Raw genomic sequence first — 16,034 nt, forward strand, 5'->3', positions numbered from 1 at the left:
CACAAAAGCATTTGAGAGCAGAATCTATGTCTTAGAGTAATAATTCATGTAATAAAAACTACAATTTTATGGAAAGCCAATTCAATTTATAAAAGAGGTATGATAGCATTAATTTTACCATTTCACTAAAACAGGCATACTTTCAAAACATATTTTTGTTTACTCTCTTATGCACAATTTCCTAGATGCAACAGGAAACAAAGATATCTAAGATTTGACCCCCATTTTAAAAAATGTAGAACTAAAAATCTTAATAAATTTATCTTACTCTCTAATTTCAGCTCCATCAAACCAGAGTCAAAAACAAGGAAAACCAGAAAACATAGAAGAAACCTCTGTCTTCCTCCTAGATTTACTCTTAAAAGAGAGCTCATGTTACTGACTTAAGAGCTAGTAAACCCTATTTTATGCCAGGCAGCCAACTGCAAATTTCTCCTCTTTAAATATATTTCAAAAGGCAAAAGAAGTGAAGAATCAGCTAAAGCACCCCTGGGAGAACCCTGGTGCTCACAGTGTTGATGTCTTGAAGAAGAGATCCTGGAACTGTTTTTCCATTTCTACACAAGGAAAGGAGACATTTCTCTCTCTCTCTGCAAACCCAAGATATTGAAACTCTCCACCGTTATGCTTACCAAAATCCTGCTTATCTTCCAAAGTTTGACTCCTTTCTAAACATGAACCAGAGTTAGTCTCGCCCTTCTGTGTCCTCCCGGAACTTCCTACACAACTTATTTATAGTTTTTGACAATTCTGCACCATGAGAAATACACATATTCCTATCTCCAGAGCAAGAATACAGACTGCAAGATAATCCATATCTCATCTTATTCATTCTTGTATTTCTACAGTTTAGAAAAGTACTGGCATTTATGAGGCACTTAATGAGTTAAATAATGGGCTACAATAAATGTTTGAGGTGATGGATATCACTAGATTTGATCATTATACATTGTATGTTTGTATCACGATATTACAAGTACCCCATAAATATGCACAACTATTATATATTCATAAGAATTAAAAATGTAAATAAAACTTTTAAAAGCAATATTTTGCTTTGGGGGATTTTCCATTCAGAAAAAAAAAGGGCCATGAACCCTCTTTTTGATGACGGTTGGCCTTCTGTACCCATGGGTTCCATATTCATGGATTCAACTAACTGCAGATTGAAAAAAAAAATTACATAAAGTTCCAAAAAGCAAAACTTAGATTTTTCCTGTGCTGAGTGTTATGTTGAATTCATTCAAATGAAGTGATGTGTGAGCCCTGCATTAGGCATTATACATAATCTAGAAATGATTTAAAGTATATAGGAGGATATGTGTAGGTTATATGCAAATATCATGCCATTTTATATAAGGTATTTGAATATCCGTGTATTTTGCTATCTGTAAGGGTCAGGGAACCAATCCCCCATAGAAACTGAGAGGGAAGACTGTATTTTAAATCCTTTTCCATGATGGCGTGGTGGACTTGCTTTACACAGTTTCAGAATCAAATCAAAGGCCTGTGAGTAGAAGTTCTTTGGAGGCTATATTGGAATAAACATAAGGAAGCATTGTCAATATTTAGAAATTACCGGTAACTGGAAAGGAGCCTGTCACTGGATGTATTTAAGCAGAAAATTAATACCAATCTGGTGGCAATGTTACACAGGAAAATCCAAAATCAGATTAGTTTGTACTAGGCAGACTTAATTTTTGTTAATCCTTCTCTATTTTCCACTCATGTAGCAAGCGTAAAATTTTTGTTTCTTTTCTTTTCTTTCCTTTCTTTTTTTTTTTTTTTTTTTTTTTTTTTTTGAGTCACAGTCTTGCTCTGTTGCCCAGACTGGAGTGCAGTGGCTCAGTCTTAGCTTACTGCAACCTCCGCCTCCTGGTTTCAAGCGATTCTCCTGCCTCACCCTACTGAGTAGCTGGGATTATAGGCATCTGCCACCACACCCAGCTAATTTTTGTGTTTTAAGTAGAAATGGGGTTTTACCATGTTGGCCAGGCTGGTCTCAAACTCCTGACCCCAGATGATCCACCCATCTCTGTCTCCCAAAGTGCTGGGATTACAGGCATGAGCCACCGTATCTGGCCTCCTATTTTGTTATTCACTGAGTAATGAACCTGTTTTAAGTGTAACAGAGAAGAACATAAGGAGAGCATGTACTTGGATATGGCAGTGTCCATTGCTGATTTTTTCTGCTTCACACTTTACTTCCTTAGTCTGCATATCCAGGTTCCAACCAACCACTGTGCGTGTGTTCTTGGCTCATGTTCCTGGCTTCTTGGTATCTAAAACCTTAGCTTGGATCCAGCTCTACAGGTCATTAGACTGGATTCAGGTTCCCTGCTTATATTTTGAACTTCCAGGCCTTCATCTCTTGCTTATCTTCAGCATTTGCTTCCTTCCTCTTCTTTACCACATTTTCTGATTTGACAATACAACCACCTGCCACTGTCTTCCCTATTTCCTCCACACCATCCTGATCCCCGCCTCAGGCCACATTATCCCTGTTGCCAAGACCCAGTATTCTAAAGTCCAAAGTTTTTTTTTGGCAGCTAACATTGTGGAAAAAGATTTAGCTATGTTCGCCCAGATTGTGGAACAGGGAGAGGCTGGGGTATCAATTAGGGAACTGACTCAATTGTAGAAAGTATAAAAGGAGTGGCAGCAGAGACATATTCTCCACTGCTTTCTACCACCACAGTTATGAACATGTGTATTTTTCCAGTTTTTAGTCAAGCAACCATGGAAGAGAGAGGCAAAGAAATTAGCTTTGATTTTTTTTAATTGTTAAAGAAATTCTTCAACTGTAAGAATTTGCGTGTATCTGCTGATATAGTTTGGATATGTGTCTTCATCCAAATCTCATGTTGAATTGTAATCCCCAGTATTGGAGGTGGGGCCTAGTGGGAGGTAATTGGATCCTGGAGTAGATTTCTCATGAATAGTTTAGCACCTTCCCCTTGGTGTCGTGCCTGTGATAGCAAGTGAATTCTTGCTAGATGTGGCAGTTTAAAAGTGTGGTACCTCACTCCCTTTCTGGTTCCTGCCTTTACCGTGTGATGTGCCTGTTTCCACTTCATCTTCTGCCATGACTGTAAGCTTCCCAGAGGCCTCCCCAGAAGCAGATGCCAGTGTGATGCTTCCTGTACAGCTTGCAGAACCGTGAGCCTACGAAACCTCTTTTCTTGTAAATTACCCAGTCTCAGGTATTTCATTATAGTCATGCAAGAATGTCCTAATACACCTGCCAAAAGGTTTCACTCAGAGAATCAAAGTGCTGCCATCTGAACTCAGAATGCACAACAACCCATGTCGAGGACAGAAATCGTTGTATAACAATCACCTAGATTATGGGTCAGACAGGCAGGGCCGGGAGATGACAGCCATGGAAGTGGCCCCTCATCACCCTGTCTTTGCAGGGTTACACACAAATGTAATTAAGGGCCTGGCTGGTGTGCTTCTGGTCTCAAGGTTAATTAACCACAGGAAAATGACACCTTCAGGTGTCCTGTTTCAAAACAGCACTCACAGGAAGAAACATGACTTTAAACTGACAGCACTGACATTGCCAGAGAGCACCGTTGAAATCAGCAGAGGTGAAAACGAAGACTGACATAGGTTACTGCACTGCTGACAGGGTGGAAAAGGGACACATCCTTCCTTCCTTCGGTAGAAATAACACTTAAACTGAGAAAAACTCACCCATGATGCCCCACCGTTGAGTGGGAGCATCGCCCATGATTAACTGCATGTGGAAAGCTCTATCCTCTGTCCTGCTCCCTGCACTCGATCCCCCTCAAGGCTGGCATTGCTGAGCCCCACGTGCTGACCCCAGCACAGCCACTCCACACTCCCAGGACTCCTCAACTCACTTCAGACAGTCAGCGTAATGGGGTGACTAAAGCCCCTAACTCCCAGTGGATACCGAGACCTAACTTCAAGCTCCTTACCTTCCTGGAGGTTTATTTTCTTCCCATTTAAGATCTTTCTTAAATTTTGCATCTTTTCTGTTTTCCAATTATCAAGCTATATCCAGATGGATCTTGCATGTCCATATGACCTGGAAGAGGCACATTTAGTGAGAAAGAAAGATGCTTTCTGGTTCTCAACACTGAAAATCCTTCAGCTTTTTGGCAGGTATACTTGCCTGCCTGTGCAACTGAGAGCCTGTACTACCTGCTAAGGTGTGCAGTGGGGGGCAGAAAGAGGACTTTTTTTCCTGGGGTGACTGAGACCCAAGCAGCCAGCACAGAACCCCTCTCAGGTCTCTCTGAGCACTGAGTACAGTGTGTGTGTGCTCTGCTCCCACTCCAACCAAATCCCCTCTGCTATCAATTTGTAAACAACTCAGCTCTGCCTGCATAATATGTGAGCAGGCAATGCCAGCGCCACACTGTGCCCTTCCCTGTTCCCGGCCAAGTGCACCTGCTGCCCAGGGCTCTGGCTGCTGCTGCTGCTACTGCAGTTATTATGCTCTGCCATCACTGGCCCCGCAGCTCGCTGGGCTGGCGGCACATCTTCAGCATGGGGAGGAATGTTTATTAGTTTTCATTGGTGGACACGGCTGGACAGTGACATTTGGGGAGTATTGCATGTCATTCATCCGGCACCAGGTGCCGGCTGCGATGGCAGATGTAGGTGGGTCAACTTCGAATACAACCTACAGATTATTGCCTTTCCAGAAGGCAACTGCTGTGCCTCTCCCCTGCCTATGGGAGCACACAGTTTTCCCTTTCTTTTTATACCTCTTGTGCTTTCCTAAGTGGGGAGGTTTTACTCATTCTGAAATACAATGGTTGGTCTGATTAAAAAGAAAATCACCCCCTCTCCACAACACATAAAATATACTCTATAAATGCAAGTACCTTTCTTTGTGTTTGACCAAAGCATTGCCCTGACTTTACTGTTAATATTCCATATGTTGCAAGAACTCATACATTCTGGATGATGGCCTGGATATCAACTTAGCAAATATTTTTATATACAAATATAATGTTTTAGTTTCAGATTCTACTCCTACTGAACTCTATATCTAACCTCTCACTGTTAAGAATCCTCAACGCTGCATGCTTTTCAATGTAACACATTTAGCGTTTCCATGTTTAGCTGCTCTTTGACTTTATGTTGCTTTATCGCTCCTCTTCCTGCAAGGTTTAGGCAACGATGCCCACAGCAGAGTCAGGTGGAAACATTAGAAGTCCTTCCAAGCAGCAATGGATATGTGAGTTGCCAACTGTCTCCCTTGGATGCCCTAGTCCTGGACAATGGCACAGAATCACACATACACATCCTGTCATACACAACGGTCATGTTTTTCAGGATTCCTTCCTCTACTTCAGCCCATCAGCAAAGCATTGGTTTCACCAGACCCTCGGAAGCCGAGAACTTGGCTTAAAGTTGTTGCTTTATGCTTTAATGAAGGTGGTGTGTCTCATATATAGCTTCTGCTTGTTTATACGTTTATATCAGCCTCAGCTGCTGCGGGAATGAGCTGAGTACTTAGTGGAAGTTTCGACAGCGCAGCACCAGAAACTGTAAAACTCTTCTGCCACCTAGCGGTGAAGTAAAAGGTGCAATCATTGGAAAATGTTAAAACGTCGATAGGACTTGCGATATCAACTTGTTAAACTTTGGCCTCACATTAAAAGGACACAGTTAAAACATATACCCCATGTCTTCAAACACAGTAATTAAAAGTGACCTAAAAGTAATGTTTTAATGAAGCCGGACCTTTTAAACTGTAAGCTACTAAAGACAATGTCCTGTGCTGGTAACTAATCGCAGCCCTCTGAATTGTTGATTTACAAAACAAAGTGACTCAAGAATATAAAATCACTATATTCAATTTCACTTCCAGATTATCAGCTTTTTTTTCTTTGTAACCATCGGTTTTTAGCTATACACTGTTCCAAAGTAGAGGGCCAGCTTGGAGTGTGGTTGTGAGTGAAATGAAGGCTATTTGCTTTGAAAAATCTATAGCTCATGTTGTAGCATAGAGTATGCAGTCACAGAAGGTGGCACTTGCCCTGAAACATGAGGAAAGAGGGAAAGTTCACGATCTGTGAAACTCACATAAAACAGTAGAATTACTGAATCCTGTCTTTATTTGGTTTTAAATGACGACACAAAATACTGTAAAATAAAGCAACAAATTATTAAAACGTTTCCAAATTGCTGCCGAGTGGGTCGATGCCATTGTTTTGACACAAGTAAATGTGAGGTCTAACGAAATCGCTCTATACATGATGGAAAGTTGATGTGTCTTCACAAAACAATACGGTTTGAGGAAAGATGAGTACCTGGAAGCATCTTAGGAAAATACTCTAAGTAGCAGATGGCATAGTTTCTTATGGATGCTTAGCATTCAACGGAGAGAGAGATTTAGATAATGCTAACAGTGTAGAAATTGCAGAATCAAGTATCTTCCCACTAAAAACGTAAAATAAGAAAACAAAATCTATGCATAATTTAAGGGTGCCCCAGGACAGTTTTAAATTATGCAACCCACATATCCATGAAAAGTTGCTTAATGTATTCCTTACTTACTTCATGACACTGATCACCACCCAACACACACACACACACACACACACACACACACACACACACACACACACACACACTTTATTTCTGAAACAAGTCAGTTAGAGAAGCAAGTCTAGTTCACTATGTAACATTCATTTCTAAAGCAAATATACTGGTGAGCAGGGAAGCACGAAAGGCATTTGCTAACTAAATGCTTCTTTTATCAACTCAGTGGTCTTCTCTGTTCAGAAAGCTTCTCAAACGTGCATAATGGGATTAAAAGCACTTTCAATAAAGTTCATTACCTTAGTGGTCCTTCCCATCTTCATGTGAAATTAACTGTATCTCCTATATGTACATCTACTTAAAGGAGTAATTTAATGGCAATAACATCTATATCCAAGAGGGTTATGTTTCCCTTGGACCTGTTTCACACTTAGAAACCTCTTTATGCTGTTTAGAATAAAAAACAGAAATGCTGTTTTCCTTCTGTTTTAGGCAAATAATGAAGAAAGTGACAACAGAGGAAAATCAAATGCTTTTAAAAGCCATAATCCTAGAAAATGGTAATGCCGTAATACTTTAAAACCACTACTCGGTGGAAGAGGAAGATAAATAGAATACAGTTATGCTTGATTGTCATTAAATATTCTCTAAAACGTTTATTTAATCTTTCATCTGATACTGTCTTCTCATCTCCTCATTTTTGCCCCTCTAAACACACACATACACACACAGAATCTTGGCCCATCTCTTTATTTTGACAAATCAGGGTTGCCTCCCTATTTTCACACACTTTTTCAAGGTTCATATTCTTATCCCATGGTAGACAGGAGCTGTATCATAAACATTAATTACCTTTCCTTTAATGAGCAGAGCCTGGATTTTTTGTTTTTTTTTACACTTGAATCAGGAAATACTGACCTTCTGCTCAGCTCCACTACTAAATTTCATTTTGCCTAATATATTATATTAAGGGATGGGTATATGGCCCAGGTCATCTCAGTATAATAGGAGGTATGCAGAGGAGGGGGGCTGGCAGGGGACAGTCAGGACTCTGGATTCCTAAGACTGAACACCAGGCATAGAACAACTTCTTTGTTACTTTCATAGACTTAGGGGGTAAATGTGCAGTTTTGTTACATAGACATATTGCATAGTAGTGAAGTCTGAGCTTTTAGTGTACCCATTACCCAAACAGTGAACATTGTACCCAATAGGTAATTTTTCAACCCTCATTTCCCTCCCACCCTCCTGTAGACATTTGGAGTCTAAAATGTCTATTTTTTCACCGTATGTCCATGAGTACCCATTTAGATACATCTTTTGAAGTTGTCCCAGTGATCTTAGATCTCTGAAGGAAAGCAGACTTCAGGATAACTGTAGAAGATGCCTGGACTTTGAGTCTGTGATGAGATTGAACCCTGGAGATAAGCTATCCCAGAGCCTCTGACCTTCAAATAAAATTGAACCAGGATTTAGTATCTTTTGTCCAAATGGGTCTAACTTATTCCTTTGCCCAAAGATATGCCTGAAGAGACTAAAGATAATTCTAGAATTCATTATCTTCCAATACTGGCTGATTCTAAAACTTATACCTTTTCTATGATACTCCCTGAAGTTATCCTAACTGTATATTGTTCTATCCCCACTCATATGCATTTATAGAATTCTATAGATTTTACTTCTTAAATCTCTTAAATTGATCTTCTCCAGTCTATTCTGCACTCACGATTTTAGTTCAAGCCCTCATAATTTTTCTCTTGGACTACTGTCACAGCCTCGTGACTCTCTAAAGTTTTTACTTTACCTGTACATGACCTGTGCATGTAAACTTCACATACAATAAGTCTTGTCCATGCTTAAAGGCATTCCAAAATTTCCTCTATGTTCAGGTCCAAAGCAAAACTGTTTTATGGGGTTAACAGGTATTTTCTGCTTCAAAATCTAGCTTTTTAAAAATCCTTCTTGTCTTTATCTTCTGTCATCCAACCATACTGAAATAATGAGATATCTATTTTGTTTATCTTGACTCTGGGCCTTTGAACTTCCTGTAATGTTTTTCTGCATCAATCAACCCCAACTCTAGTTCAGCTTGGTACTTTGCAGTCAGGTATCTGAGAAGCCATCTCTCTCATTATAACTTCTGTTTTAGTTGTTTATCCTTCTTCTTTCATATCACATTTTACTTACCTCTTACATAGTCCTAAGCACAATGCCTTGTCTTTTATTTTTATTTTTAATTTTTTCTACTAGTATATGAGCTATTTGGGGGTACAGAACATAACTTTACCAACCCCTCATGCCATGCCTGGTATAGAAAAGGTTCTCATTAAATGCTTTTTGATAAATGGGTTTCCAACTTTAAAAATATAAATTCTGAAAGTCACAGAGGTACTTAGTGGTGCAAATGCAAGTAGAATTGAGATCTCTTGATTCTCACTCCTGTTATCTTTCTAGTGCAAATATACTCTAGACTCTTTCAGACTTAGTTTACTCTGAACTTAGTGGCTAAAACTCAGAACTGTCATTCAAGACAAATAGCTTCTTCTAAGGGCTTTACCAGAGACTTATAGTTAGAATCGCCCAAGGCAAATGTTTTAACCTTCCTATCATCCTCATTCTTATTTACAAAATAGGGCCAATAGTATTGCTCATTTCTTTTTGCTAAGAAATGATTAATGTAAGGGCCAGTGAAACCAATATCCATTGAAATGATTAAAGACAAGGCCAGGACTCAAAAACAGTATCCTCATGCTTTCTTTGTTTGTTTGTTTGCTAATGCCCTTCTGTGTATTTATTGAACACAAGAAATTCAACTACAACTCCAAATATATTTTCCCATCTTCAGTATCTGAGGAAGTAATATGAAATAAAAGAACTGCAAAGCATCACCTATGCAGACCTTTCTATGTTGCAAAATGGAATTCAACATATTTATATTTCAATATGTGTTCATGTATCAGGCAATAAGTCTTTGACCTTGAAGAATGTTATCTTTTGATGTATTTAATCAGTTCTATATATGTACACTGAAATGCTGTGCCTTTTGAGTCTACCCAGTATGTAACAGTATAAATACTATGATTATATTAAAAAATCATAATGGAAATGAAGTAAAATCTGAGATTTCTTTCAATTGTGAATATTTCAAGAATGATCAGTTATGTTTCCATATGAATAAAAATGTATATTCTATGCATAATTATTTCCCATCATCCTCAGTTCTCTCTGCAGATGTTACTTATCAGGGAGGCTTTCCCCAACCATCCTATTTAGAATGTCAGTTCTATCTCTATCCCCAACACATACACCCCCATCCTATCTTACTTCTTGGATTTAGCACCTTCCCTGCTGCTTTATCCTTTCCATATCTCAACACTAGCTGACACACCACTTATTCTCTTTATAACCGGCTCTCTTTCCACAAAAGTGTAAATCTCTTGAGGGCAGAGGATTTTGTTAGTTTTTGTTTGTTTGTTTGTTTGTTTTTTAATGCTTCTTTACTGGTGTCTAGAACTGCATCTAGCAAGTGGGAGGTACTCAGTTAATATATGTCCAAATAACAAGTATCTAACACAGTACAGATCATTTCAATGTGGAGATTTCTTACAAAAAAAAAAAAAAGAACTTTTGTTTCCTATGATCTCTGACCTACTTTGCTTGACATTTTTTTTTAAAACATCATCGCTGAAATATGTCTAGTGCCTTCAATTATCATTCTTTAAATGGTTGTTGCATCTTCAGTAATTTTCATTAAATGTTGTTGTAGGCTCGCTAGTGATAAGGATTTCAATCATGATCTCCTAATATCATTGCATTATTCAGAAATCTTCTCAAGTGTATCCTTTGGAGCCTACAGCCTCTGATGCTGCATCTCATGTATGGGAATACATGGTTGATGAAAGGCTAAAAGAAAATTAATGGTTTCACATTTTATCTCACGGCTTTTTTAAAAAAAATTGTATTCATCCTCTGAGATAGAAAACATGATGATATAAATTAAAAGAATAGAATGTTCTCATCGCTTACAAAGTGCTCTCCCAAGCCCGTGCTAAGGCTGTATGTGACTGGCAGCCTGTGTGCCTCTACGGGAAGATAACAGAGGAAAGCCTGTTTCTAAGACAACAGCACTTTCTTTTATGTTTTATGCTGTAATAATAGTTCCGATCACTTTGAAGATCACCTAGAATTTTGCAGGGAATAAAACATTGTAAATTAAAACAAGTGTGTCTTCAAAGGACCAAGATAAACAGAAATATTTTTTTCTTGATTGAAAGTAAGTGTTGCAATAACTTTATAGTAATTTATATTGAGCTATCAGGACAAAAGGCAAAACTAAAATATTTAAAAATAAACTACACTTTAATTAAAGAATTGGTCTTTGATGAAAATACATACTAGTTTTGAAAGATTACTTTTCCTTGTAATATCAGAAAATAAGATTGTCATACATGAATGCCACACATTAGTTTACCATCCATCTCAATAGCTTATGAGTTTACTTCATCTTGATTGTGTCCCAATTTTCTTTATTAAAGTGAGAGGATAATAATGCTGATATATTTGAATAAAATAAAAATATTTGGATTTAAAAGAGCTATGAATCTTTTCTATAAAGATTATTTCAGGAAAATATAGATTTAGCATCATGAATAATTTGTCACTCATTGCAAAAAATTATACTGACATAGCACTGAGTTCTCCTACTCTATATAAATGTTTACATCTTCAATCTATTAATTATATCTGAATTTTCTAAATGTTATTACAAAACATGTGTTATTGAAAATTATTTCAAGATTTTTTTCTTATATCAAAGAAAGAGAATACATATTTGGGTTAAAGGATTTTTTAATGAAAGAATTACCTTATTTTATTTTTAAATTGAGTTTTATATTGCATGCATATGTGATGAATTAACACGCTGCAAAAAACATTTTGCACCTAAAAACATGCTTACAATTATAATACAGGAGTTTAAAAAAAAAAAAAAAACACCTGTAAGTTCACGAAAATCTGCAAATGAGAGAATGTAGTTATAATATATTTAAGGAGTAATTAATTAGTGCCTTCTGCAAATAAAAAGGAAACACAGAGAAGTCAATAATAATACAAGTCAGATTGTGATAAATGCCAAAAGGGAGATACAAGGTTCTAAAGACCTTGGAAACATAAATGAAAAAATTATTTTATGCCAGTTCCCTTTCCAGTATGAATTATCACAGAGTCAAAGGGATATTATGAATGTTAGCAGAAAAAAATAGATATGAATCAGATGAGAGCCCTGTATTTTTTTTTCATTAATTCCAGTAAGATCAAGAATATACTAGTGAAGCAAATATTCACTTTACTCTTGGAAGGTTTTCCAAAATGTATTCCTCCATTCCCTTTTGTTTCCTTCCAGGGGCTAACCGTGAACCTTCTGAATTATAGTTCACACTAACCCTCTTGACCTGGCAAGTAGGCCTTTCCCACCACCCTTTTTCCTGTCCTTCAGCCAGTTCTCAACACTTGTGATTGCTCTCATAGCCAAGTCAATTTAAATTATTTTGGGAATAAGATTTCATTAAGCACTACATCATTTGCCTTGCTGAAATCAATACCTATTACATCCACTATGTGGCCTTTATTTACTAAGACTGCAGTACTACTGTCAAGGCACGGAGACAAATAGGCACTCTGTGATTTATATAGAATAACTATTACTCATATTTGGCTGTCTTTTGAGAGTTTACGGTTACATTTTTCTTAAAATTTGTTATTTTACTAAGGGGAAGATTAGACATATTTGAGTAAAATATTCAAACTGAATACACTTGTCTATTATTTTCAAAATTGAATGACACATTTTGTCTATAATGTTTTATATTTTTCAGGTTCTGTGACTTCTGAAAAGTCAATCATTCTTTATTTGATAATGTGTTCATTCCCTCAAACAATTTCTATCCATTATGTTGTCAGTTTTTCACGATTAAAATATATTCTATAATTAAATTACTTTTGTTTAAATTAATATGCTCTGAATCCCCAATTATCTAACTATTGGAAAAATTTGTTATAGTTGAATGTTAAATGTTTTGGCTAAATTGAAAAACCTAACTGATAAAGGCACAAATAAATGTTATTTTCAATATTCAGAATAATTTATAACAATGGCATGTAAGTTCAACAATGAACTTACATAACATTAAATGTCAAGGCAGGCTCACTCAGCTGGCAATCGTAAAACCAAACAGTTTGTGTTGAGCCATTGGTAACAGGGATGCCTGGAGTAAATAGGGACTGTGATCATTCTGGCCATGCCTACTCTGAATCGTCCAGCTGAGAAGATAAGGGAACACAGTTCAGTATTATCTATTCAAGTGACTAATGAACACAAATTGCTGCTTGATTTCTTCCTGGTCTAAAAGTGTTGATAATTTCTGCATATCACTAATATGCTTGGAAAAGCAGAAACTCTGGGATGATCAGATCTGTTTGTCATATGTCAATGTCAGGAGTGTCACGAGGTTGAAATTAAGGAAAGGCAACTATAGATCCATAAATACTTAGACTTTTGGGATATTTGAGCAGAGAAAATACTTACAGAACATTTACTTTAGCTTTCTTCTTCTGTAAGTGAGAAGAGGGGTTCCACTGATGTTGGATGACTTTCTCAGAGTAGCACAATCATTTAGAAGCAGGACCAGAGCAGACTTCTACTGATTTCTCATCCAGGACTATGGTCATAATACCATAATATTTCCTCTTTCCTCAATAAGAGGATGATAACATTGCTGTAGAGTTTATAGGATTTCAAATCCCTATGAAAAATTGTTGTAATATCTAGAGTCCTTTACAGAAATTTCAGAATTCGCAGGAGTATTGAGGTATGTAGAGATAAACTATATTGACGACTTCTTCAAAATGTATTGCTATATTAAATGTTTAAAATATTTTGCTCATTACGTGTAATTGATAAAGAGAAAGACCTGGATTAAACCAGCAGATACAACAGGAAATCCTTACCTAATTTTTTTCCATCACATTTTACTTCCTGTCTACAGGATGATTATTGCAAACTCCAGACCTTACTCTTTAATGGTTGACAATCATATAATGACTGTGAGCAATTCAAACTCAAAATGTCAAAAGTAGAACTCTTCGAACTCTTCACATTTCTCCTACAACCCCAGCACTTTCTCCTCACTCAAGCTCACACTTGCTCTCTTGCTCTGTCTCATACACATGCACGCGTGCGCGTGCACACACATACACACACACATACACATACACACACACAGGCTTCAGGCTTCTCCTTATTTTCTGTTATCAGAGGATAGAACTAGCATCCATTCCACAGAACTTCCCCATCTAGTTGACTTCTCCCGTGGAATTAGTCACCACATCTTGCCTGTTTACCTCCTAAATGCCCCTCACTTCCTAAAATGTCTTCATCTCATCCCCTACCCTTTTCCCGCCCTCCTACTCCCAGATCAGTCTTACCTTAGACCCTCACATTGTTCTCTTGGGTGAATAGAGTAGCAGGTGCATTGTGTTTCCTTTCAAAAACATTAATTTAAATCCTGCAACTTCTCATAGTCCACATTCTTTTATAGGTGCTACAAGGAAAGTCATGATCTGACCCAGGGTTACCTCCAGCTACTTCATCATTTCTACCCATTTCCCACTACTAAATCATCACCTGTATTTAACTCTTGCAGTTCTCACAGTTATATGTTCTCTTTCATATTCAGACCTTTACGTAGTTTACTCCCTCTGTGTGGAATACTTTCCCTTTCTCTAGCACTTACCCACTGACCTCTTTTAACTAAGAAAACATACTCCTTCTTCCAAACCCAGTTAAATGACAATCTTTTCTAACAGCCAGTGATCTATGACACACTGCTCATAATTGTTACTATACAAAATTAAATACACTTCAATTAGTGATGAGCACACAGCATAGTGATATTTTCTTTTTGAAGTTAAATTTTAAATTTCTTTTAAATTTTCTAGGCCTTACAATTTCCACTTCAGTAAAACAAGGGAAGTTGGATCTGATTATCTTTAACATATATTCTAAATGTAAATCTTTTAGAATTTTTAGCATACCACACTATGATTTTTGGAAAGATGAGAGTTTCCTAAGCACCTTTATATACTGGTTATTTAACATTCATTATCCCATTTAATTTGTTATTGGTTGGCGTCTACTATGTTACAGTAACAGAAACGTAATTTAAACTAGCTGAAACAAAAAGTAATTTTGTTACCTCATGAAACAAAATAAGTAGATCCAGAAAAGAGATTTAACTCCAGGTACAATTGGATTTAAGTCTCAGAGTATCTTCAACACCTTCTATTTTTGATTTTTGTCTCTGTTTCCCTCAGAGTTAGTCTATCTCTCAGACTGATCCTCTTAGAAACTGTGACCCTGAGCAGCCGTTTCTCGTGATCATTCAGCACATAATTTCAGGAGAAATGGAATTTTCCATTCCCAATGATTTTAGCAGATCTTACTGGACTAACTTGGGCCGTGGGCCCTTCTCTGAACAAATTTCTGTGAGCAGGGAATTGAACAGCAGAAGCAACTGGGCTTAGGCCCTCAGCCCTAAACTAAAGGTGGTGGAGTCAGGACCCCCATACCTCATAGTCTAAAATCAGGCTGGGGTTTGTTGCTAAAAGAAAATCCCTTATTAGAAGAAAAGAGATTTATGCTGGCCAAGCAAAAGCAGCACTCAGTCCACAACAAATTCCAACAATGTTCGAGGTTGATATTATCTCTACATATTTTTCCACTAGACTATGGGTGAGCAAAGTTTTTCTATGAAGGTTCAGACTGTAAATACCATATTCTTTGTGAGCTGTGTACAGTATCTGTTGCATATTTTACTTTTTCTTTACAACCTGGTAAAAATATAGAAAACACTTTTTAGCAGGAGGGCTGTACAAACACAGGCTGTGAGCTGGGCTTTACTCGTGGTTCAGTTTGGTGACTCCTGCACTAGACAGAATAAGTAAGGTGAGAAGAGAACCATGTTTTCTCAATGTTCATATTCCTTGAGCATATTGTGAGTGAGTGCTCCATAAATGCTTGTTTGCTAAATAAATGCAGACTTGGATTAATTAAGTGGAGAATTGAAACAATATAATGAATTTTAGACTCATTTCATATATTCCATTACAATAACCAGAAGTGAAAGCTCTTTCTTAGAATGTTGATACAGTGCATCTGATCTCAACCTCTTAGGAAAAAAAAGAGTTGGGGAAGAAGGAAAAGGGACAAGAATGAGAGAGAAGTTGTATTGTTAAATAGGTCTTCATGCAGTTCATAAAGACCACACAGACTCCAGTAGAGTTTTCTGTTGGGGCTGTAGAAGGTGATATGGTTTGGCTTTGTACCCACTCAAATCTCATCTTGAATTATAGCTCCCCTAATTCCCATGTGTTGGAGAGATCTGGTAGGCGGTAATTGAATCATGCGGATAGTTTCCTCCATACTGTTCTCATGGTAGTGAACAAGTCTC

The sequence above is a fragment of the Colobus angolensis genome, unplaced genomic scaffold (genome assembly GCF_000951035.1).
Source record: "Colobus angolensis palliatus isolate OR3802 unplaced genomic scaffold, Cang.pa_1.0 Scaffold503, whole genome shotgun sequence".
NCBI lineage: Eukaryota > Metazoa > Chordata > Mammalia > Primates > Cercopithecidae > Colobus > Colobus angolensis.